The 26,163-nt window shown below is 33.9% G+C and overlaps 1 long non-coding RNA gene across 1 annotated transcript in view; it reads left to right on the top strand.

Annotated features, from left to right (window-relative positions):
• The window catches only part of LOC136055037 (uncharacterized), a 128,748-nt gene that overhangs the window by 7,413 nt on the left and 95,172 nt on the right, over positions 1–26,163 (top strand). The window contains exon 2 of the long non-coding RNA XR_010622797.1: positions 6,203–6,342. This is a non-coding gene — a long non-coding RNA (uncharacterized LOC136055037). The remainder of the gene's footprint in view (positions 1–6,202; positions 6,343–26,163) is intronic.

Below are 26,163 nucleotides of genomic sequence, written 5' to 3'. Positions count from 1 at the left end.
CGATGTAAAAAGTTCACCCAGAATTAATTACTGCTATTTACATTAAATTTTCTGCTAATGAACCTCTGAAGTGACTTCAGCTTTTGCAGATGTTTTTATATGTTTATGTTTGCATGTTTTGAGTAAGTAGCCTTTGACCTATTCATTTAATCAATAAATAGTTAATTTGCTCACTTACTGTTCATTATTTTACAGCATCAGATTGGTACTTAAGTAATATACTGTAGCTTCTACTTGCTTGAAAACTTAGAGATAGTGTTCTGAATAGCATTAGCTTATAGTCAATATTCAAAATTCACATATTTCTAATGTGAGAATATCGCATAAAGGTACATTGAAAATGTAAAATAAATGATTATAAAATAGCACGTAATGCAGCAGTTAATGTAATATATTGGCAAAGCTTAACTAGTTGCAAACAGAGCAGAATTGTAAACAAGTTCAGACTATGAAACAAAGTGAAAATCACTAGTTCCCAGAGGAAGAAAAAAAAGATTGGCTACTCTCCCATACATATTATTTAAAGGAAATTTTTCTGTCTGAAATGGATCAGATTGATCAGAGATGGTTACTATTTTAATTTTACTATTTTAGTAAGCATCCTAAAATCAATATAAGAGTGTTAGAAACTGATTCAAGCGCATTTCTGTTTTGGGGAAAAGCAAAGATTTGTTTGCCAGTTAGAGAGGGCAAAAGCTTGTTACAATTGGTTCCTCAGATGTATACGCAGCAGTAGTCAAAGTATCTCCATGACAATATTGACCATATCTGCTCATCTTGATTTCCACTGATTTACATGCTTTGCATTTAGAGTACTCTGTCAAACTGGCACCGACTGAAAGTTCTAAATGGATGAGCTATTGTGTGTATGAGAAGTTCATTTGTGTCAAAAGTATTAATCTAAGTTTTTTTTTGATCATGAACGTTTTGTTCATATCATCTAACACACCTGCTAATGTTGATAAATACAGGAATTTCAGTGCTGTAACCAAAAATCATCTTAGGCTCTCAGCTACAGGCTGCATCAAATAAACTTGCAAGATTTTTCTTACAAACTAACTTAATAATATCAGCACAGACTTGGCTTGCATATCCCCATCCTCTCAAAAGGATAAGGATGATGTAAAGCTCCATTCATTCTGTGAAAATGAAGTAATGGTAAATGGACTCTCACGATTACTGTGGCAGTTTTAAGTTATCTGTTCTGAGGTGTTCCAACTGAGCTTTAAGTAAAGTAGGAGCTGGAGAACGCAAATCAGAAGTGAACAATGGTGTTCTATATTTTAAAAGAATGGGATAGTGGAATCTCCTCTTGTGGCATGGTTGTTTAAGGATTACTGGCCAGAAACTGAGCATAATTTCACAAGTTGATGCCACGGTCCCATAGTTTTTGATCTCAGAGGTTAAAGTATTGTAGTGTGTTGTACTAAAAAGGATCAGACTCACTGATGAATTAATGTTGTTATTAAATCCCCTTTCCATCCTTTTTTTGGGGTGGGTTTATCTTGTTTGTTTGTTTGTTTGTTTGGGTCATTAAGTGATGTGAGTTTTGGTTGGAGTACTTATAGGGAAACAGGCAAGAAAAGATTTACTGCCTGAGCAACTATCAGTATATTTCAATTGATGTCCTCTAGGTAACAACGATCATATTTTCAGTGCTGATACTAAAAAGTATACGTGCTCCCAATAGAAGTTACAGCTTGACAGTTTTGTTACCAACACTGCCATGTATAGGTGTGTTAGCTGGCAGATTAGGCTGTTCATGGGAGTTAATGTAATTAAACATCTGCTGTTTTAAACCCAGAAGAGCATTATTGTACATTTCTGGTCATCCCTTTCACTCAAGCTTGTGCTTCTCTACTCACTGTTCCTTGTTGAAGGATAAAGTTTCAGAGAAAAATGGCTTTTACATGAATGAGAGGAAAAACAGAATTTGTAAAAATGAAGGATTGGTTGCTGAGTATCCTTCCCAGCTGGCCATCGTTAGTCTGCATGCCTTTTAGACAGGGTGCAAGTAAGAAACATTTTTTTATAATCCTTGTTCTTAATTGAACCAACATAAGATAAACTGAGGTATGTTAGGAAATTTGCCCAGTGATTACATGAAATAAATAAGCTTATAGAAGATGATCAGTATCTGTTTACAGGATGTCAAGCAGTAAATTCTTCTTAGGTTGTTTATGAAAAAGAAAATATTCTTTATGAAGAAAACTGCATAAAGCATTTTTTCATGATCTAGTCTGAAAGAAAATTAAGTACTTCAGTATTCAAGTTGTTCCATAGCTAAGAAAGCACTTCTGTTGTTTGTGTACATCCAAATTGTGATTTTGTATTTCAGGAGATAGCTGCTCTAAGCAGTGTTATTCTCAGAAGCTGTGCTTCCAGGAAGAGAGTAAGGGAAGGCTGAACATGCTCATCCCAGTGCTTGCTTGTGTTTTCTTTCAGGAAGGAAAGTTCAGAGAATGCTAACATCAAGTGAACAGAAGTTTCCCTAGCTGAGATACAGGAAAAGTGGAATGAATAGTTTAGTTGCCCTGCTGTGCGAATGTCTCTTTTCTATTTGTATGTTCCCTTCTTATAAATGAACAGCAGCAAAACACCCACAAAAGAAACCCAAACAAATAAATACACATACACACACACAGAAAAACAATGCAATTATGTTGAAATACAAGCTGCAGGGAATTTGCTAAACTTTTTATTCTGTCTGGATGTATATGTGTGGGACAGCTACCATCTCTGTATGTCTGCTGCAGAGATGGTTGTGGTCTGATGCATGTTGCTGCTATGTACTGTGTGAAAGGAATTGGGACACTGAGGATTAACTACGCTTTCCTAGTTTGCAGAAACACTCTGCCCCCATCTCTTGTATTTAAGCTATTAAGAAATTATTTTTACACTGATTGTTAGAGTTTTTGTGTTTTCCTGCGTTCTGTAATCAAATATATAGAAATATTTTTTCCCCTCTAATTAAGACTTGAAAGTGTTTGGACTTGTGCATGTTTTGTCCTTCAGTTGTTGTCATTCAGTCTTTCTCTTTTCACTTTCTGATGAAGCTGAAAATGTTGAAATTACCTCTTCATTTATTGACATAGAAATCTTCTCAAATACTGTTAAAATGATTGGGAAAGTAACTGTAGCATTGTGGTCATGTGTGTGAACAAGTTATATATTCTTGGTCTCCTGTTTCTCTAATTTCTCTTTTACCAACTGACAAAACAGCTGAGAAATACATGTTCTCAAACTGTGCAGATTTATTAGCCACCCACAAATTCACAACTGCTTGAATTTGATCTGTTTTCTGTGATGTAAGCACAGCAGTGGTGTTTTTGTAAGCTGTAATGGAGATCTTAGAGAGAACTTCTGGGGAGGAAATCAAAAGCCCTTACACATTTTTCTTGCAGTAAGAAGTGCTGCCTTTTTAGGTTCTCAGACTTGGTACCTTTTTTGAACATCAAAACAAGCAATAAATGCTAAGTGGAATTTATTCAAAATAGTTGAAATCCAGCAATTGCAGAATAAGTTATGGTGAGGAGCAATGGGTATACCTGGCTGGAAAATAGCCCTGTGGATTTTTTTTTCAGCTTTCAGAGAAATGTATGCAGTTTTCTGTTGGAAATGGCAGGGAATATTAGCTGATGTTTTAATATTATGAAATAACTATTCGCATTTCCGGTTTAAAAGAGTTTCAAATCTTGTAGGTTTTGTCTGTTAACTGAACAGTGAGTGACAGTGCACATGCTCTCATGCTCTGATTAGTCCAGTTATTAGTTGGTATGCTCACAAAATTTTACTGTAATAGCTTAGTCATTAAAGTGCTTCTAGTTAATAAGGCCTTGAGAAAATGCATGTTCTCATATGCTTTCAGTGCAGCACAGTTTCCTTGTGTGCATCTGCAATCACGCACTTAAACATCTATGCAGCATTTTCCAAAGAAGAATCAAGACTCTTAAAAATTAGAATAAAATTGTGAATGATGATGGATTTGTAAAGTCAGAGGTTTAGTTCCACATTTTTGTATTTTAGTTGATTTCTAATACTTGATATTTTAGGATGATTATTCATCATTGTGTCATGGTGTTCACGACACGTTGTGAATTTTAACACAATGTTTTTCATCTGAATACATTGGGTTTGGCAAGGCTTTTTTCTTCAGTATATTATGGAGATCTATCTTGCTGCTTTGATTTAAGAGAAAAAAGGGTAAGGGTAAGGAAAGAGCTTGGACTAGTTTGTAGGGTTTTTTTCCCATTTCATAGAATGCAGTTTACATCCTGAACTGCTGTTTTCTTATATTCAGTTGATAAAATGAATGATCTGAAAGCAGCTTTTAGCTCTGTTCCACGTTTGTTCCTGGCATGAAGAGCCAAAGGAGGAGATAAGGGCATGAGGTGAAAAGCTAGAGATTGTACTTGGATGGCTCAGATATGGAATGGCAATTGCCTGGAGTGTGAAGTAAACATAAAATAAATGAAAAGAATCGTTTTAGCAGTCACTGGGAAGGAGGAGCTTCTCAGGGGAGTATTAAATGACTTTGGAGTGAATGAGTTTGTGGTGGTAGTTCTCATGTAAGCCCAATACTGCTGTCTTCAAAAACAATGGACTTTTATAGCCTGTTTACATTTTCTCTAACAGTGCATTTTTTTTAAACTGTCTTTAAGACTTAAAATTTATTAATTGCCAGGTGATAGGAGGACAACTTCTAGTATTGTGCAATATTAGTGCAGACTTTGAAAATCCTTGTTTGTATAATAAAACAGAGAGAAATTCCCCTGGATGATTTTATTTAACTCCTCAGCATTATTGAAGATATCCAAAGCAAGGTGCTTAGATTGAAGAAATTATGCAGATGTTGCCCTCCACCCTTTTCCTGTACTTTTTCCTTTCTTTTTTTCCCTTGCTTTAGCTTCAGTTCATATGCCGTTAGTATCAAGCAACAGTTCTTTCAGATGTGTATCTATTTTTTCTACATCTGTCAGTGTTGATGGAAATAATTGAAATAGGTTTCTGCAGCTTTTACTCATTTGAGAAACTGAACAATTTTCTAAACCTGAATCTAAATTCAGTGCTTATATTTCTTATTTTCTTTTGGATTTTGCTACATGCAAATAAGACCAAAGCAATTTCTACCCATTCTGTAAGTGTGAAATAACATCATTCAGACATCTACTCGTTACTCTTCCATCAGTCGTGGTAAAATTCAAGTTTGGATTTGAATACTGTAGCTAAAGAACATGTGTGTGTCTTATTGCGAGTACATAAACACACACATTCCTCAGTCATTTCTTACGCCGTTGATAAGCTGATGCTCACTGAACACCCAGAAAGTTATTCTTATGGCTGTATTTGATAGAGAAAGACTTTCAAAAGCTCTCAGTTTGTGAACAGAAATAAGTAAATTTTTATTAGCAGGCAGTTCTGAAAAATGTTACCTACATTCTTAGAAATGATTTCATATTGCTGTCAAATCTGTTCATAAGTATCATAATTTAATGTATGGAAAATAATTATATTTGTGACAGGCTCCCTGTATGTTTTTCTCCGCATTTTTCCTTTTGACTTTTTGAGTGATGGTTCTAATTTCTTGGATGTAAAAACTTGGTGATACATATACAGAAAAGGCAACATCAGAAATATATTTTATTCTAACACTACTACATACAAAATAGTTTTCTAGTATAAATATATTGGGAATATTATTTTACTTTTGATTTGCACAATAATGTAAAATCTTTCTGGAGGATCTGATTTCTATGCAACTTATAGAAACACTTTGTCTAGTCATCTGCAGATTTATTTTTTAATACTGATCTTACTGCTTCTATCAGGAAAATGATCCCCCCAAAAAGATGTGATCTTGAACAGAAGTAGAATGAGAACACTCAAGAACCTCCTTAGCACTGGGAGGCTAACATGCAGTGCTCTCTTTTACTTTGTTACGCTGCTTTCCATCTTACTTACAACTTGGAAAAAACTGTTATGTGCAGACATTAGGCTTTTTTGCCTGACCTTCAGGGAAATTAACTGTTCGTGCTGATTTATCTGAGACTAACAAAATGAAAAAAACCAAAACACAAAAACCAACAAACAGAAAGAATTCTAACTTAACAGAAACATGCAGAAAATGTTTTTTTGTTTTTATTTTTTCCTGCCAGTCTTTATTAACTGTGTCCCCCCCCCCCCCCCTTTTTTTTTTTAATAGGTATGGAAAATGCAGCTTTAAAAGATGCTCTTCACAAAAAGCCCACTACTCGTACAAAGTTTGCTCTAGTCACAGAGTGAAGGAGCTGAACACAAATGACAACAGTGACCACCCTGGGGACTCCTGACTGAGGTCTACATGTGAGTCATATTGAGTTTTATTTATTTATCCGAAATTCAAATGCATCATTCATAACCTATACTTGATAAGAGAAGACAGGGAGAAAAAAATAGATCTCTGTAGAGCCACAGATTTTATTTATTTATTTATTTTGTTTATTTATAAAAGCTTAGCAGTTATGATGGGGAAGAAGGGAATCACAAAATTTGATTGGGATTCCTGATAGTCCATTTGCAGGAGTCTTTGTCTCCATGATGCATAGCCTCAGGCTAGCTGTAAGTAAATAAGTAATATGTGAATAATATAATATAAATGAATTACTAATATGCAAGTAAACATGTTCTGAATATTTACACTGAAGTGCAGGAGAAGGAGAGATCCTTTTCCAAGGGCTTCAAGGAAAAAAAGAATGCACAACTGAGGATCTCATTCTCAGCAGTAAAAATATGTGGGAAGTTTGTTGCTTCTTAGTGATGTCAGTGAGGGAAGCAGCAATCACTTGATTTTAATTTTCTGGTGCTCATAAGGACAAAGCTTGTTAAAAATGCTAAAGTTGCAGACATTGTAAAAGCTTCAAATCTTACCACCATATAATTAATGTCTGCTGTTGATTTATATGCACAGGACACTTATTAGCTACAGGCTTGAGTTGGTCATGCTGTCATCGTGCAGTCTACATTGAAAAAAACGAGAAATCCTGTAAAAATTCTTTTATTGAGTTTATAGGTCCTGGCAATAAATAATTTTATTGGACAATTAGCCAATTAGAATGAGCATAGGTTAGCTTACCAATTTTCATTCCTTGACAAAGGCTCTGATTACACAATTCTTTCTGTTCGTTGTATCATTGGAATATTGAACTGCAAATTGGCTCACTTTCAAAACCCATCTCATTTACTGCTCTGGGACTGTACTTTCTGCTCAGATCTCTTCTGGCTGTATGGCAGGCCCACACATCTGAAGCAGAAATCTCATGTATCTTTTTTGGTGCTGTCTGTGATGAAACCACTATGGAAGCTGACAGAGCTATATGATTTTCACGGCTGTGAAATGCTTGGCTTCAATCAGCAATCTCTTTCTTTGTTTCTTTATAGAGATCTGTTTCTTTATTGAAACTTGAGAATAAGTAGTTGCTGAGGCTATTTAGACAGTAAGAGAAGACTGTGAGAAATATGAAGAGCAGGTCAAAATAAGTATAGGCTCATCACTTAGTCTCAGTTACACTTTGTTTTAGGGGGTTTTCTCAAAATATGTTTACTGAAAAGTCTAAATTTGAAGAGCTGAAAGGAGCTTACATTTTTTCTATTAATCATTTATTTTAAGCACTGAAAATACATACTCTGAACTATGGAACAAATTTTGTTTTGAGGAAGGCAAAGAAATTTTGTAGTGAAAAGAGTAGTGACATTTAATGTGGCTCAAGCTGTTCTTGGACAGACCAATGGAAAGGCCAATAGCAGTGCTGTAGTTGGCTGTCAGCAATTGAGAAAGTGAACAGTCTATGCTGTTTGCAGCTGTGATCTGAAATTTCAAGTTTTTTCATCTTTCTTTTACTCAAATAGTTTTGTTACTCCAAAAGTTTGGCTCGCAGTTGGTTCTCTACTTAAGAAAATAGATACTATTCATTATAATCAAGATGAAAGACTTCAGGTCTCCAGATGACTTCCTAGTATAAATTTGAAGTCTGGATTGAGTTTTGCATTGACTAATACACAGAGCAAATTCTGGTACTTAAGCATCAAGCCGGAAGATGTCTGATTTTTATGTTGTTTGCACACACAGCTTACATATAAACTTGTAGCAGTACTCACATTTGTGTCTCTATTACTTTCTAAAATGTGATGACTACGTTATATTCTGCTCTGTGGTGAGAAATTTTTGAGACAACACAAATGCAAATAGTCATCACAATGTAATTCATTTAGATAAATAAGCAAATTATAAGTCTACTCTGTATCTGTGATCCCGCATTTCAGCCTATGACATCTCAATGTCCAGATCTCTGGACACTATCAACTGAATTACTTCTTTATGAAGATTATTTGGGTAGAAAAAAGTGTTCTTTTGTTTTGTATAAATGAAGAATATGGATGATCTTGTGAATCCTGTTAATTTTATTGTTAGAAAAATTAAAAACTGGATTTTAGTAAGTACATTTTTAATAGGTATTTAACTATAGCTTAAGAAATCTGGTAAATGAGAAATGAACTACCCTTTTCATTCTTTGAAGAAGTTGTGAATATTTCACAAGCATAACGACTAACAGAGTGTTGATGTTTGTGCCAAAATGTTTGTCTGAGCCAAGTATAGCTCAAATTTGTAATGAAAGCTTTCCAGGCTCCCCAGTGTGTTCCTTTTCATACCCGTTTGATGTTTTTCTGGCTTGACTTCATTCTTGCGTATAAGTATTCTGCGCTGTCTTCAAAATCACCAATATTGGAAAGGTAAATCTAATCTTAAAAGCTAGTTAAATATATGCTCAAATATACACCCTTCTAAATAGAAACCCAGAGGTTTCCCAGCTGATTGTGAAACAGATGTTAAATCTCCAAAAGTAATAACTCCTATTTATTTCTGTGGAAACTACAACTGATATAAAGAACACAATACTATTTGAGAGTGTTTCTTAGCTACAAAACACTTTTTTTAACAGTCACTACCATTAGATGTGCATTTTTACTAGAGATGAACAAGAGCCTGCATGCAACACTTGAAAAATCTGCAGCAGTGGAGGTGACCCACTGTTGAAACATACCACCCACCGCCTCACTGTGCTCATAGCCACTGTTTGGTCTCCATTAATGTTCAGCAAACATCAGTGAATGTCAGTAGGTTAAATTTTTGCTGCATGAAGGAATTCAGTGGCGCACCTTTACTATATACTCACTTGGATAACAGATGCCATTCTGTCAGACTGCCATGTGACAGATAGCAGAAGAGGAGCAAAAAATTGTAGTGGAATATTGGCAGGAAGGTTCAGAATCTGCTGCCTTACATAAACCTCTTGACATTGTGGTCCAAAATAATAAAATAGGAGGCATTACTTTCAGAGCAGTCTTCATATTTTTCCCTGTTATTTCTGTAGGATAAAAAATAATTGTGAGCTATTATGAATCCTGGTATGTAGTTATTTTCAGAAGATGGTGATGAAAATTATAAACTGTTAAATTAATTCCTTAAAGAACAGCTTTGCATATGGAAAATCCATAGGAAACTCCTCTTAAAAGAGGGTGTTTGGTTAGAAAGGTAAGTATAAATCAGAAGAACTGTTCTCTTTATAACTTCTAATGCTTCATAAACACATCACTTTTGCCTTACATATCATGCTCGTTGCTTGAGGGCTAACACTGCTAACAGTGATGCTGCTGTGTAACTACCATGAGGAGTTCATGATGTAAATGATCTGTCTAGAACCACTGTTTCTGAAATTTTCCTTCACTAAACTGAACCTCCCAGGCTTCCTTCTGTATCTTCCTAACCCTTTTGGTCTGACATAGTCTGCAATAACTATCACCAAAGCTAGAAGTACTGCTCTTGAAAAAGGGCTACATCCCATATTAGAGAGAATCCTAGATAAACCCGTGAAGTCCTTGAACAAATTGTATGAGAGTGGGATTGCTTTAGATGAAGTACTCAGGTTCAGCGTGAATAAATAGGATACCTATCTAGCTAGATATACATACTCTACGGGTACTGCTTAAATCTAGCTTTTGTGGAACTCTCAAAAAGTATTTCAGGGGTTCTTCCAGTCTTCTATTGTTTCTGCTGAATGTCACAAACAAAATTCCTAGAAACTTCTTTAAAATACAACAGCTTTTTATAATCTGCTTTCTCTGTGCTGATCCATCTGTAAAACTTACTTTAAGGTATTTGTAAACCTCAGTGATCCTTGCCTTGTCTGTATAAACGACTTGGGGAGAAAAATAAGTGATTTAGATTTGCACCTCCTCTATACCTGCAGCAGCATACAAGCTGCTACACTTCACTGTGTTGTGTTCCATTTTTCCCTGTTATCAGTTTAGCTTTGTCATCGGTATTTCCCCAGTTCTTTTTTTTGTGCAATACTATAAGCAGGCAGTTGATCTGGAAGGATGAAGCATACACAACTTAGTAGATCCTTGGATGGGTCAGTTTGCTTCTGACTGAGGTGAATTTGCTCCCACTACAAGTCTCATTCACTTCTCTCTTTCTCCACTACTTTTAGCATTCAGCTGCTAGGTTTTTATTTTTAGATCAATATAGTAAATCAGTTACTACACACTCCTAAAACCGTAGAGTTCTAACTGGTTTTTACAGCCCAATAGATATAGGAGTAGATGAGAACAAGAAGGAGCAAAATTAACAGCTTATTATATATTGCACTTTTAATTGAATGTTTAAAAACAAAGCTCCTGAAGTGAGTATTTTACATTTAGTTATTAGACTAGACTTCAAAAGTCAATAGAAGAAAGATTTCCTCTTTCTGTATTAAGAAGTGATTATTTTTTTCTGGGATTTGCAAAGAAGCAAAGTTTTAGTAAAAATCCTCTTAGCAAAAAAGAATGAGAAGAATTGCTGATCTGAATCTTAATTCTGTATTTCAAAACTGCATCCTCTTTCATGTAACAGTATAACGTTTTTGTTTTGTTTTGGTTTTTTTACTTCTGAGAAATCTGTGGAGTTTCTACATTTCACTCAATCCAAACTCAGTACAACTGAAAAATGTAGGAAAAAAAATTGAGGAGAAAAATTGAGGATGCAGCATAGTATAAAAATCGCTTCATTTTATGTAATTAGGTACTCTAACACCTATTAACTTTAGACCTGGATAATCATTTAGAACTTTTGCATAGATAACAAGAAAAAAAGTACAATTAGTTGATTGATAACGAACCTCGCAGCATAGAGACTTAATCTGGAAAGCTCAGTTTGTGATTATTTATTTTCTGAGATGTCAAAGCTTTCTGTAATTATCTTCTTGATTTCTGAAATAGTTCAGTGTAAGTATTTCCTGTTATTGATTTCTATTTTTGATTTGAAGGATGGCTCAAAATAATTTGAAGAGGTTTTGATTAATTGCAGCCTGTTTGAAATATCCATTATGTATAAATAGACTGTCTTGTTCCTCTATAGCTTTACTTGAAATATGAAAAATGCCAATGAAATGAAATGGAATTAATTTCATTATTTAATAATGTTTAATGTAATCCATGCAGAATGGTTGACCTGTGGTAGTTAATTTATTTGCCTGCAACTCAAATTTTCCTATAATTACTTTAAAACCACCTGCAGTAAAGATTTGGGAATCAACAACATGACAGGAACATACAGTTTTGAAAGCCTAGGTGTTGAATTCTTAAACTAGGTATTTCAGGTGTAGTAATTCAGAATAGCTCTAATGGCAATTACAAATATTCTGCTTCTGCTAAAGATTTAACCCATGTGCAGGAAAGTACATTATCTTTTGGATGCAAGTGTGCTTTTCCTACTGGAATCAATAATCTATTAAAGTACGCACAAAATCAGAATTAGTCATGGTAATATTCAGGTTAGGGCTAGAGGTTTTGATATTATTTAATCTGCTTAGGGCAACTGAAAAAATATCTGGCACAGCATGGGATTTGGCTCTGACAGGAGATGTGTGCCATGGAGAAAACTAAGTCCAGGGTCCTTCTAAAAGTAGTCCAAGAGTAATTGCTATGAGTTTTAACTTCTGCTAATAACACCATTATATTGAGAGATTTAGAATGATCACTGCAGGATCTACAGAAGGATCGCCACCTTTTTTATTTTTACCAAGACTGTATGCCAGTTATTCAAGATAGTTATTTATCATCATAAGATCCAAAACAATTTTGGCAAGATATAAAACTTAATAGACACCAGTAAGGTCATATGTCAGCTTAAAAAATATTTTGTTTTCTTATTCTATTGTCCTAGTTCTGCAAATTGGTTTACTTAGATACGGCACTGCAGTCTGCACAGAGAGTTATATATGTTTTGACAGGCAGGAATACAATATTTTTAGGGATTAATGAATATGTAAATAGTGCTGAAGGTGTTTAATATATGGCTATTTTGTTTTGCTTTTTAACTCCTTCCTATGTAGGAATTAGAAATCATGTGTTTCACTAGAACTGATAGTTTTGAGCAGTCCTTTCTTTTTTTAATGCATTAATGCATAATACAGCTTCTGAAAGCAGCTTGTATGTACACTGCCTTTTATAGATGGCTGAATCTAATAATAGCAAAGTAATTAATGCATTTGAAAAGTACATAGTAGTATATCAGTACTGTAGCTCAAATTCCGTTCCCCATCAAGTTTATGTGTGGTAGTGAAGTAATTTTGTTGTTCACTGGGCTCTGTTCAGAATACATTAAGTTAATTTTTAGGAGTTACTGACTCTAAACATTAATACTTCTAAATGTTAAAACTTGTTTTGTAGAAATCTTAGTGATGCAGTGTAGAGTCCAATATGGAATTCAGTACAGTAGAATGAAATCAATAAGGACTTTAGCACAGGTTATGTCAATGCTACAGACACATGATGCTTTTGCAGCTTTCTGAAGTTTTGACACAAATTGTAATGAGATCACCTTGAGCTGGAACTACTAAGACAAAAACCAAAGCTTGAGAATTAACTGTGGAAGCTTGCAATCTGTGTGATCAGATATTAGCAACTGTGGCTCCCCAGTAATCATGGAATGGTCTAAAAAACAAAACCAAACAAAAACAAAAGCAAACAAATAAACAAAAAAACCCAGCCCAGAAATAATTCTGGTGAATTTTCATTTGTTTTGCTTTACTTTGTTTTTAAAAGTGTTTTAATCCAAAGAGTTTGTTTTTTATATAGAAGCATTGTACCAAAGCATGTGGAGATGCTGTAACCTGGAGTGTTTGCTGATATTTTGCATTAAGCTGCAACAATCTCTTCTGCTTCTGTCAGTCCTAAAGAATATAGCACCCTCAGTCTGATGTAGTAATCTAGAAATTGATGGTATCGGTCTTTGGGGCAGAGAGGTGGAATTAGAAAAATCCTTGGCAAGGGAAGACAGAAATGAAGTAGGCATCTCATTTCCATTGTACATTACTGTTTTTGTTTGTTTGTTTTTGTAGGCTTGTATATGGACCAAAACCAGGGTGGTCTAAAGTGCCAGGTGATCTTAAAAAGTGAATTATTCTGTGACTTTTGTACAATTTTTTTCTTCAGTAGATGTTCACTCAAACTTATTGTGGTACACATAAATAATGGAAATAAACATAATGGAAAGCATTTGCTTTATGAAAACCTTGGAGAGACAAAGAAGTTAATTAAAATGACTGCAATAGATTTAGGAATTAATCAATTCTTACTGTTTATTTTTTTTTAGTTTGTTTATTTATTTGTTTTGCGCACACTTTTTAGTGAACCTATCATGCAGACTGTGGTTGCTTCTAGTAACAGCCTAAGCTGTGCTGGAGGCACCTGGGAGATTCTCTTCTACTTCAAAGAATCCAAACTTATGTTTTTTGTTTGTTTTGTTTTATGTTTTTTGTTTTTCAAAAGAGAGAAAGAAGGAAGTAAAGTACAAGTAAAATAATGTGCTACGTGGCCCTCAGTTTTATACTCATTATCCAAGATTGAATCCCTCCCAAAGCAATTTATGAAGAATAATGAACCAAATTAATTTATCATCAAGATACTTCAACTTGTATTCTCAATTGTGTTCAGTCTCAATAAAATTGCATCATTATTTATCTATAATTTTAATTGTTAAGCTAAATTGTTTACCAGAAGGAGTTTTTGCTGTATCTCTCTCCAACTACAATCTATTAAGCACAGAGTAAACACTGACAATAAATCAAAAGCAAACTGAGACCATCGCTGACTTACTGAACTGGTAGTTTCCATGAAGCTTGTTATGCAAGGCAGAAATTCTCAGTTATTTGCAGCTAATTGTATATCACTGGAACCCTGCAGCTCCCTATAAAACTCAGAGAGGGAGGACGTAGTATGGGGAACTCGTACCTGGTAGAACCTGCTTGAATGTGACTCCTTCACATGGGTTGTAATAAAATAAAAACTCTTAAAATAGTAGACCAGACTAGGGTGAGGGGAAAACCAGTTTTGTAGTAGCACCAGTAGTAGTAAACATAATGTGCACTGAATAAATTTCTTAATTTTTCATTAGTCAGTTTTTTGTTTTCAGTATTATCCCCAAGAAAAAATAAGCAGATTTATCTTGGAGATTACTATTTAAACATACCTGTGATCCATGGGTATACAAACTTGCATTTAACAAAAGAAATGTTTGGTTGTTGCTGTCTCAAATGTTATGCAAAATAAACACAGGTTAAATATTAGAAAATAATGTAAATGTATGATTTTCAAATTTTATTACCAGAAATCTCATCTTGAATTATTTTAAAACTCTCTTCAATCTACTTGCATTGTCTTCATCTTTACTCTCACAATTTATCATCTTCCCTATGCTAAGCATAGCTCCTAGTCCTAATATCAGCAACATGCAAAAGTATGTATAATAGCAGTATTGTGTACCCAAATAATTTAACATCAAATTTAGATTTTAACATCAGTGTTGTGAAATAATTGCATTTGGGGCAAGGGAGATGACCAAAAGATAAGCTTTTGAGTGAAAGCTTTCAACTATTTAAGAAAACAAAGGAATAAAATAAGTTGTTTTGTATGCTCTGCAGAGAAAACCTGTAAATGGGGATATTGAGTAGGTACTGTGTTGAAAAGAAGCGACCTATATTGGCTTGAGCATGATATGGTCAGTGGTAATTTCATGCTTTTAACATAAAACTGAGATTTTGAAGTGAAGTGTAAGTTTGTGTCATTAAAGCAAGAATGTATGTCTTACACATGTCCTTACAAATGTGTTTGAGATTTCCAAGATTATGGAAACAGTAGTAAGATTTATTTTAAGAGACTGACTTACCCTTACCATTACATTGTGAAACAATGATAATTAAGCCAGAGTATCTGCCATGGCAGCAACTCTGATACCCATCCTATGATCAAGGAAAGTGAGCCAACTTAAATGAACTGTCTTTTTGTATCTCTGAGAGAAAGTTTAGGAAATGTAATGTTTATCTCTGGATTTAAGGGATTTCGTGTCGGGGGATCATATGAGTGTACGTGTGCAATCTCACAGAACAGAGAGAGATTTGGGCTGGAGATTAGAGAGAGAAAAATTGTTTTTCCAAAGCGGTAAAGAAGCGTTAAGTACCTCTCACAGAAGATATTTTGGGTACTCTGTACTTAAATATATTAAAACAGAATCAATTTTCATTGGTCTAAAATCTTATTGGGCAAAACAGTTTTTATCATAATGTATTATAACGTGAAATAATGTTCTTAAATTCAGATGGAAGTGTGGACTGACTTCAGAATGAAAACTACAGATATCAAATATATACAAATATAGCCAATCACTGATAAAGAGGAGGAGTGGGGGGTGGAAAAGTGGCCTCCCAGAACATTAGCTTTTTGTTGCAGTTACATTGCATGCCTTCTTGCCTCCTTCAAGTAAAGATAAATCTTGAACACATTTTGTTGGCGGTGTCACCATCAAATCAAACAAAATTAAAGCAGGTGTCAAGATTTCTTTCTTGAAGTTGTTGACAGTTGTTGCCATGTCTTCCTATTCAGAGAGCTGTAAAAGTACTCTGAGCTTTAATGCATGTTTCCTTGTAACTCAAATTAAAATAAAGCTCTCTTATCAGGTACTAGCCTGTGCACATGCAAATATATATTTAATGCATTTATTTTGAAGTTTTTTCCACACTTCTCATGGAGTATTAGATGAGTGTATTGGGATTTCAGTGTTGTCCTGAATCCAGATGTGCTCTGACACAACAGTAGGTGGTTCAGAAAGACTCAGTAGATTCCTTGGATGTTTTGAACCTTGATAAAATCTTTACGTTTGACTTTTAATTAGGTAGTACCAGATTGTTTTCATTAATTTGGTAGATTATTTAATTATATTTTGTTTCTGGAAATCAGAATATTGAACACACCTTCATACACTTCTAAACACACAAATGGAAGGGACTGATATTTTCAATTTTGCTTGGTTGTTTTTAATAAATATAACAAAAAAAAAAAACCAAAAAGAAGTGTCTTTAAAGAAGTCACGGTTTGTTAACAGGCCAATACTACATTAAACAATGATGTATGCTCTATGTAGTTCAGTATTCTTATGTTTTTATATCAGATCTTTTAGGAAAGGGCTGGTTCTGTGCTAAAGAAATAAGTTGATTTGCAGTATGTAACAAATGTCACCTGACAGCATTTGTAGATGTGAAATGGAGCAGAAGCAAAAATATGTGATGAGGAAAGACTGTTTTCATAGAAAATAGTTACAAGTTGTGCCAAACCAAATATCTTTACTCTCTAATAGGAACCTGATAAGAAGCCAAATCAACTGTGTATTGTGAAACTGAAAGCTCAGGCTCAGGAAATGTTGTTTGCCATGGTAAATAAATGAAGAGTTCTTTTCTTATTACCATAGCTGCTTGACTGCCTTGAGAAATAGTGCAGATGTTATTATCTCCTCCTACCTGTGAGGAAACCCTTTCAAGGGCATTACTTTAAATGCAAGTATAACACTATAATCTAGGGAAATATGTCAGCATGTGATCAGAATAATTGTAGTTTTATTTGTTTTTTCAGTGTATTAATAGTTTTATTACTCCCTGGCTGCCTATTTTATGTTATTGAAAGTGATTTCAGTAAGTAATTATGTTAGAAGAATAGGACATCTTATTCACAGACAGCCTTCCGGCTGAATAGTAACAGGGAATTATTTAATGTTTTATACTAACTTCTTCATTTTTTCGTACTTTTGTTTAGTATACTATAATATTACTTCTATACTATAATATTACTTCACATACTATAATAGTACTTCTTCATTCTGGAAAGATAAGCACTTGATAGTTGCAGAGATTCCCATCCAAAGAGTATAGATGAGGGTTGCTGTCTCTTAAATTCCTGTTTTTCTTCTTGGATCATCTTAACTTATCTGACACAAATAGTGAAAATAATCATGTACTTTGGTCTCCTTATTGCATCTCTATAACAACAACAACAAAAAATAGTTTGTACTTGGACAGAATGTAGCTGCTTGTCTAAAGACAGATATAAATAATAGTGGATTACCTCCCTGTTAAATAATCAGTGTAAATTTCTTTGTTCTAAAATATCTTTAATCTGTAGAGTTGTTTCTCAGGTGGCTATATAGTATCTTCAAAAGCAAAGGTAGTCACATTCTAATTCTTATAATTGCATTCCTTACTTGACCAGTAATTGACTAAGAATGAATTGTTTATAATTCTGACAGTTTTCAATGTGTGCTCGTGTTTTAGAGACCTTTTCTGTTATATTGCACTTAAACTGCAAATTAGAGCAGGAGACACCTGGTGTTAAACTCTAACTGACACAGCGAGATTTTATGACAAGTTGATAACAAGCCTGCTGGGCTAGGACTGGGCTCTCATACAGTTAACATAAGGCATCGTTAGCAGGAAGCTAGTGGCATCCTACAAGCAATGTAATGTTTTTCCTGCACCACTAGCTAGAGAATTTAGATTGTGCTCATCATTAGGTTCGAAACAAGCTAAATGAAATCTGTTTTTTGTGCTTCTGAGGTTGGAGTTGCAAGAGGTTCCACCAGAAGAAAATGTTAATGTTCTGAACACAAATTCTCAGAGCAGCATCATGTCAGAAAAAGGTCATCTCAGTCTTGAATGGAAAAACGGATGACTATAAGCGACTGTACATATATCTTTATTTCTATAGATGACACTAGTTAGGATGTTAATGGAGCAATAAATCTAGTTCTAGTGCACTTTAGGAAAACTGGTGAAAAAAGATGGAGAAAGTCCAAAAAAGTACCCTCTGGATTTATTTTACTGATAGCTAGAGTGCCTTTTGGACAGACTTTGTTTTTTCTATTTTTAGAAAGGTAGAGTAAGAAAGAAGAAAAATACCACGTCTTAAAGAAAATGACACAGCTGTCAGTACTTGAGGTAAAACAAAAAGTCATATAAAGCTTCTGTGTATTTATTTTAAATAAAAGTGAAGGTGATTAACAACTGAAACCCTTCCCTAAAAGAATCCTCTTTTAGTTAAAATTTAAATCATAAAACTCCGAAGAAATATTTCCCTTTGGGAACAAAATGTTGGGCTGAATACAAGTAAATGAATTTAATTGCTTCTCTTATACAATATGTTGGCCTTTCAGGCCTTCTGACCCAGACTCATTACACTGGATGGAAACTGTTAAAAGAGATATCTATATCAGGATTAAAATATTCTGAAAAATTTAAATGCTCTAAATGCTTTATAACTGATGGAGGGATTTTTATTTTTATTTTTTTCCTAAGAGGTTAACTATACAACCAGATTCAGAACGAAGAGAAATATTATACAAAATCTATCTGAAATACCATGAAGATATTGCTAGATACTTTCAGTATTGATCTTATCTGGTCTTCAGACTGTTGGGGTAGATTGAAAAGCAGTGTCCATTGGTGAGACAGAGGCAAGGTAAATGGTAATTGCAGATAATGGGCTAAAGCCAAAATAAAACAGTCTGGATTTTGAATAAAATGTTTAAAACCCATGGAGAAAAGCAGTAATTGAAACAAAACCCATTTCCAACTTGCACATTCAAATGGTGGAATAGAATTATGCTAATCTAACATATCTGCCTTATTGTGCTTTTCTGTTCATTATGCTGCATGCATAAGTATGAGATGGTTATTATCCCTTTGATAATAGTCCTTACTTATCTGCTTCAAATTGGTGTGCTCTTTCTGAGAGCTGCAAATGCTGTCTTTTGAAGGATCTTGTTTACCAAATGAGCTTTCTCTGCTTGTTATAATGTATTTTAATTCAGTTTTGTTTACATCGTGTAAAAAGTAATTCAGATGATATTTACTGAGTTGTGTTATAGGCTATTTGATGCCTGCATATTAGTGGGTACCTCCCACATGATCTCCAGAGGATTCTATATTTATTTCGTAAGAATTATACTGGAGTATAAAAGCTGATCATGACTGGCACCCTCTCTTTGGTCATAAGAAATGCTGGACACTTTTCAGAGGAAGATCAGAGTTGTCTTTATAGTGTGTCTGATAATGGACCTGGGAGGTATTTCTTTGGGAAATTTACGTAGTGAGCCTTAGAGCTCTTCAGAGTTGTGCATTACTTAACGCTTTGTCTAGTATTTTTTTATAGTAAGATCTCTTTCTACTCAACATTACTACTGTTCTGGAGTACTACCTGAGTGTTTAGCGTTTTGCTAACGCACGTTAAATACTGGTCACACAGTGAGATGTGACCTTGCATTTGTAGTGATTCCATGGGCACCCTGGAGCATTTACTGTGAAATGCTTCTATGCCCTGAATTTCAAAATCAGTTAATGAGTATAAAGGTGAGGTCCTGTTAAAATTTTGACCTTAAAGTTTTACTATGATCTTGTTTCAGTGTAACAGAACTAAAAATAAGATGCACCATTCTTAACAAATGATCATTCTTATCACTTCATTCTTGTGTTTAGATTTTATGCCTCCTGGAATATTTTATTTCTAGTAGCATAATTTCAGTGTGAAGACTGAAGAACACCTTTCTTAGTCTCCCATGTTAAACTATCAGTAAAACAACTACTCAGAATTCTTACTTGGTAGACAGAAATTTGAGCAACATTGGGCAAAAAAAATAAAAATAAAAATAGATGGGCACTTTGTTCTCTCATACCAATGATCATTGCAAATAGACTTCTGCAATGGGTTTTTTTCTTTCTTTTTTTTTTTTTTTTTTTTTGAAAAAAAGTCCAGGTAAAATATATTTATATTTGATATTGTTGGTATGATTTATTTACACTCTGAAAAGTCGACATATATGAATTTCAGATGTAAACTGGGATCTGAAATGCTGAAAGAAGTCTACCAGAAATGAAGTACCTCTGTGCATTTCCAGAATTAAAATTTTCAGCCCTGGAGGGATATTGGAATTTTAAAGACTTAAATTCAGTATGTACATATTGTAGGCAGCACTGGGGTAGAAAACAGTTTAATGGGATAAAGTGCCAGAGACTTTCTGTTTCAGATATTCTTGTAAGTTTATTTTAATTGCTAAAGAATGTATCCCTGTAAATGATTTTTGAGTGAAACACTGGAATTAACATTGAGTGAATTCAATACATAATGCAGTAAGATATTCCAGTAGTTTGGTAGGAAAAATGATCCTGTGCATTTCCTATGTAAATTTTTCATTATTATAGCGATGGAGAGTTGCAGAGAAAAACTATGTAAACTTTGGAAGGGCCCGTGATTATAATATGTAATTATTAGGAACTTTTACTGTGTGTGGTTGCAAAAATAAGGCACGGCAGTCACCTATGGAACGATGTTTGAGATGAAGAAACTTGCTGATGAGATTTAGATAGCAGCAAAATCAGTCTTGAATGAATACTGAGGACAGGTTATCCTATTAGACCAGATCTTGTAGCAGGCTATATTGAGACCACCTATTTACAAACATTGTGCTTGGTAAATGAATGCTAAGCCAGAAGAGTGGTGTCTCAAAATATAAGGAGGAATGGAACTTTGGATTCCTGACTAAGCTTTCTTAAGATGTGAAGTGGTTAATCCATAGGTTTTGTGTCTCACATTTGGATATAGGAGATGTAAAATCTTCTTAGAATGCCCCTTAGGACATTGAAGATCCACAATTTGGGTTCGATCCAAGGAACTTTGCTATGTGCAATTACAATTGCTATCACAGGAACTCATGCTTTCCCACAGATGACGCATAGTCATTTTAATTCTTTAATCCAATCTCATTCTACTCTGAAAGTGTAGTTGGGAATTTGGCAACAATTCTTTGAGTTACTATAGTTTATTAAGTGAATTTTACAGCTGCAATTTTTTATTAATTTTTATTTTGTAACTATATAAAGTTTGCATTGTTTTAATGTGTATAAAAGACATTTAAATTTGATCAGTGATGCATAAACTCAGATTTAATCATGCCTGGCTTTCTGCTATGCACAAAATCCTTTCTCAGTTGGGGATGAGCGCTGAATCAAAGACATCTTGGGCCTGATCTAGGAAAGGATGAATTAATCCCCAAATGGCATGAGAATTTTCTCATTTAAGCTGATAAGAGAGCTACAAGTATTGAGTACTTCTCAGTGCTGACCTCAGACACTCTGGAAAAAAAAAAAAGTGGACCTAGGTTCTTTCTAAGGATAGTTATGATTGCTATTATAAGGGCATACTTTTCATGTCCACTACCACTATAAATTGGTACCTGTTATTTAATAATTTATTTACCTTGTTACACATTAGATTTATTTGATAGATTTAAAAAATAGTTTAAAAATGACAAATTATTTGATGATAAAAATTTTTTCAGTAGGAAAAAAGCAATCAGAATGGAATCATGAAGACAGAAGTGGTTTCCGTACAAGCAGTCATAGTCTTATGTTAAATGTAATATTAGATGGATAGTCTGTATGTTTTCCAAACCTATTTTGTGTACTTCGAGAATTTGATCCATCTGAATTAACAGTCTTTATTTCTAGCATGAATTACTGCAAATTATTTATTTATTTTTATTGAACAATACATAAAACATCACAGTTCGCATTTGAGCCTCTTGGTCTGCTCTCATGGCAAAAAAACTCTCAAGAACTTCTCTGAAATATTCACAAGAAAAACAAAAGATTTGTGCTTTTTCGTGGTACATAAAAGAAGTGAAGCATCTATTTTTGTGGATTAAAGGTTTTAACATGACAATGGGATCAATTAATTTCTATCATATATTTAGACTACTTCACAAAACCCAGGTGTTTGGAATTGGAGCATCATATCATGAATATAGAGTGGCAAGAGCAGTTTCAAGCATAAACAAGAGTATGTGTACTAATTTCCAAGGACTCGTGTTTCTCAACTTCCTAGGGTTTCCTCTATAGCAGTGGGAAAATTTGAAAATCTGATCTATTCTGAGAAGTCCTCTTTGCCTGACGATGTGCATTTACAGAATAGTCATGTGAAGATGACAGTAGCCTGTATGGTATATTCAGAAAGTTGTTAGTTCTTTACTTTGGAAGAGTCCGAAAAGGAAACAAAATTGGTTTTGACAATTCTGTTCTATGCTTTCACAGTGGCAAATAACTTTCTTAATTTCCTGGTGATAAAGGAAATAAAATACTTGAAGTAATTAACTAAAGGTTTCTAGTGGCATAAATCTTAAGCTTATTTAGATATCTCTTAATCAAATTTTGATCCAAAATATAATCCATCTTCTAGGGTAGTTTTCTGTTGTGCTGCATTTAGTGTCACTTTCTGGGAAAATTACCATGATTTATTAACAAGCATTTTTATTTTAACTCAGAGGTTCTGAGCTCAGTCTTGTTATGGTGCCATTATCTATATTCTCTAATGAATGCTTAACACTCAACTGGAAAAGGCAAATAAAAAAATATAAGAATTATAAAATATATGTAGCAAACCCTGATCGCTATCTAAGATCCATTTAAAAACTAATTTCCTACTGATAAACAATAGAGAAGCAGAAGAGCTTAGGGATAGATGTAGTAGAATCACACATTAATTTAGGTTGAAAAATATCTATGGAAGACAGCTGGTGAGCTCAGCCAAGGTTGGGTTGAGGCCAAACCCCAACTTCAGTGAGAGGTTCTGCCCTTGAGTGTGATATGATTGGCTTTTTGCAGTCATCAGGAACCTCCTCTGCTCACCATTACATCTCAGGAATGACAGCAAGTGATCGCAGTGCTGTACGAGGTTGTGTGCTCCACTAAAAAGGCAAGATATGAATCGAAGAAATGCACTGTGAATTCTGGTTTCGTTTATTCACACAACATATATCATCAGTGGTACATTCTAATTAATATGACAGAGACCTTCAACAATAATTTTCCAGTTCATCAACTATTGCTCTAAAGAAAGGAAATACAGGATAAACAAGGGGTTAAATTGGAAGACCACATTTAATTTTAAGTTTAAGCTAAAAAAATATAAAATCATACAACAAGAAATATAAATTAAGCCTATAAAAAGCAACTGTTCATCCCTTCAGCCTCTTTATAACCTTTTTCCAATCAAATGATATGAACTGTAGTATTCCAGAGAGAAAAATACATGATGCATGATGCCTCCCTCGTTGTGTGCAGGCTTGAAGAATAGGATTTATAGACAGGTAATCTAAAGATGAAATGTTAAAGCTAATTAATAATTAAATTCCTCTTTTCTGTTGTTAATAAGTCAAAAAATAGTAAACTAAGCACTGCTTAAATGGTTAACATCATTAATATCCATCCAGTATAGAATAAGGAGCTAATGCTGCACTGAGATGATGGAGGTATTATCTACCTTGTCATGTGACTGTTTCCAGCTGTCTGCAGCCTTAGGCAGACATCCTATAACATGCTGTATTTAAAAGGTTAGCTCTGTATCTGGAATAATGTTTAGAGCCTTAGGCTCAAATTTGACTATGTTTTGCTTGGTATCTACTATCATAAGGATATAAAGCAACTATAAAACTGTCTAACCAGCATGTTAATCCCAGTTTATAGTTATTCTACAGGTCCTGGATAATGTGAAGTTGTAGGAGCAAATGAACAAGTCTGGTTCTCGTTTTTGTTTGTTAAAGGAAGTTTACATTTTGAAGGACAGTTATGTAGGTATGAAAAATAAACAATTAAGTTGGCAATTACATAGCAATTTATATGCTTGCACAGTCCAATTATATACGAGACCCCACTTGAACTTTTCTTTGAAAATATTCGGCAGGTGCACAGTCTAATCTCCTTTTATACACAGATGCACAGATCCATTTCAGTGGCACAAAACGTTGGAAAATGTAACCTGTGTTCTAGTACTTGTAATCTCTCATAATTTAAATGATCAAATATTAATAACAAGGGTGGACAGAGAGAATTTTTTTGTGTATGTTTTCATAACTAAAATACTGGGTTCATGTTTGGAAAATGAATTGAATCTAGAGAGAGGAGTGGGAAAATGTTTATAGTAACTTAAAAACATACTCCAGTGAGGTTTATTCTAAAGAATAATGTGCCAATCTGTTATAGTTATGTGCATGATAAACAGCTGCTTTGAGTAGAGAAGGATATTTTTCTGTTCATTATGAAAGAATTTTTGATAGAATGCAACTTTTGATGTTCCTCTAATTAAATCTATTTTTAGTTCTTATCTTTCATATAAACAAGTAATAGGATAAGCTAAAAAGAAATAATTTAATTAAAATAAATATGAAAAGGAAAAAGTAAGTCAGCATTGAAGAATGATGTGTTATTTAGAATACTGTCTGAGGAATGTAGCTTTTTTTTCTGATGCTTTTTATATCATGTTTTTAGAGTACGTTAAAAAAAAAAAAAAAGCAGAGGAAATATAACTTATTCCTTAGGAGTTCTTTGTTCTTCCCAAAATAAGAGTGACATCTTGAACTGTAAATGGATGAGAATATTCTGTGGGGAATGGATTGTGGTTTTAGGTGTATACAGTTCCCCTCAAACAACCTTAAGCTTTTTCAGAGAATCAGAATACATTTTGATGATTGATATATTGACTTATTAATAGGTAAATCTACATTTTCATCTGAGCACTAGGACCTATCAATTGCTCACCCTTGTTGAAGTCAATAGGAATAAAAGCTCAGATTTCTGAAGGAGATGCAGGGAATTATGTATTCTAACAGCACTAGGCTTGGAAGAGTCTTGGAGACTTTAGTATTGCTTGAAAAATTATAAGGTCGAAGGGGGATATATTTTGTCTAATTGCAACTATACCTATCTATCTATGTTATGTTGTATTTTTATTTGCATAGCTGAAGAACCCTGTTCTGAATTCAATATAATATAACAGTAGAACTATGTATTAAGATATAGATCCTGCCATTAATGTTTTTTTTTTTTTGTAATTAAGGATTTAGATTATTTCAAAATGTTTGTTTTATTTCAATTTTTCCTATCCTTGAGAGTTATCCAAAACCTTGTCTAGAACTCATAGATTTTCAATGGGAGAAAAGCCACAAAGTCTCATTTTTTTTTCTACCACAAATAAGAGACAATGTTAACCACAGTCTGAATTTGTAATCATCACTAGAAGTCAAAATGTCATTAGCAGTGAGATGGTTGGCCTCATACCGACTGCTTGAGTAAATTTACTAAGTCAAAGTAAGTATTAACTGCCAAGAATGCTTTTGGATGGTTAGGACATATCCATTGTTCACTGAGACAAAAAACCTCCGTTTGGAGTGAGTACTTCTACAAATACAGTTAAATGTAAAATATAGGGAGAGATTTTAAAACTTATATTCTTCCATTTGGAAGGTGAGGGGATATATTTTAAGTTGTGGTGCACAGACTGTAAGAATCTTATATGCATGTTAGCAGTATGCAATGCAGTGAAATTTTTTTCTTGAAAATAATGTGATTATGATATTCACTTCCAAGGGAATTTCCCTGTTACTTGACATCAATTAACTTGACATAAATATCATTTGTTGTAATTCCCATTTAAAGCAGAAATATTTATCTTAAGTGGCAAGTTACACTTAGCTCTTTTGATTTTTATGTTGATGTAATTTTATACCACTGTAACTAATTTAACATTAATTAATAACCAGATTAGCATTTCAATGCTAATACATCAACATTGGGAATTGCTAGGATTTTGCTTTTACACAATTCAGTTGATGCGTGTAGTTGGGAATCAAGGGAGAACTTGTTCTTGTTGGAAAGCTGATAGAACTGCCTTTGTCATACTTGTAGTGGATGGGATTCTCTATTTCTTCATTAATAT

The sequence above is a fragment of the Cyrtonyx montezumae genome, unplaced genomic scaffold, assembly GCF_038088225.1.
Source record: "Cyrtonyx montezumae isolate F1298 unplaced genomic scaffold, pur_monq_1.0 scaffold_1, whole genome shotgun sequence".
In the NCBI taxonomy this organism is placed as follows: Eukaryota; Metazoa; Chordata; class Aves; order Galliformes; family Odontophoridae; genus Cyrtonyx; species Cyrtonyx montezumae.
The sequence above is the reverse complement of the archived record's forward strand: the minus strand, read 5'-3'. Positions and strand labels throughout refer to the sequence as shown.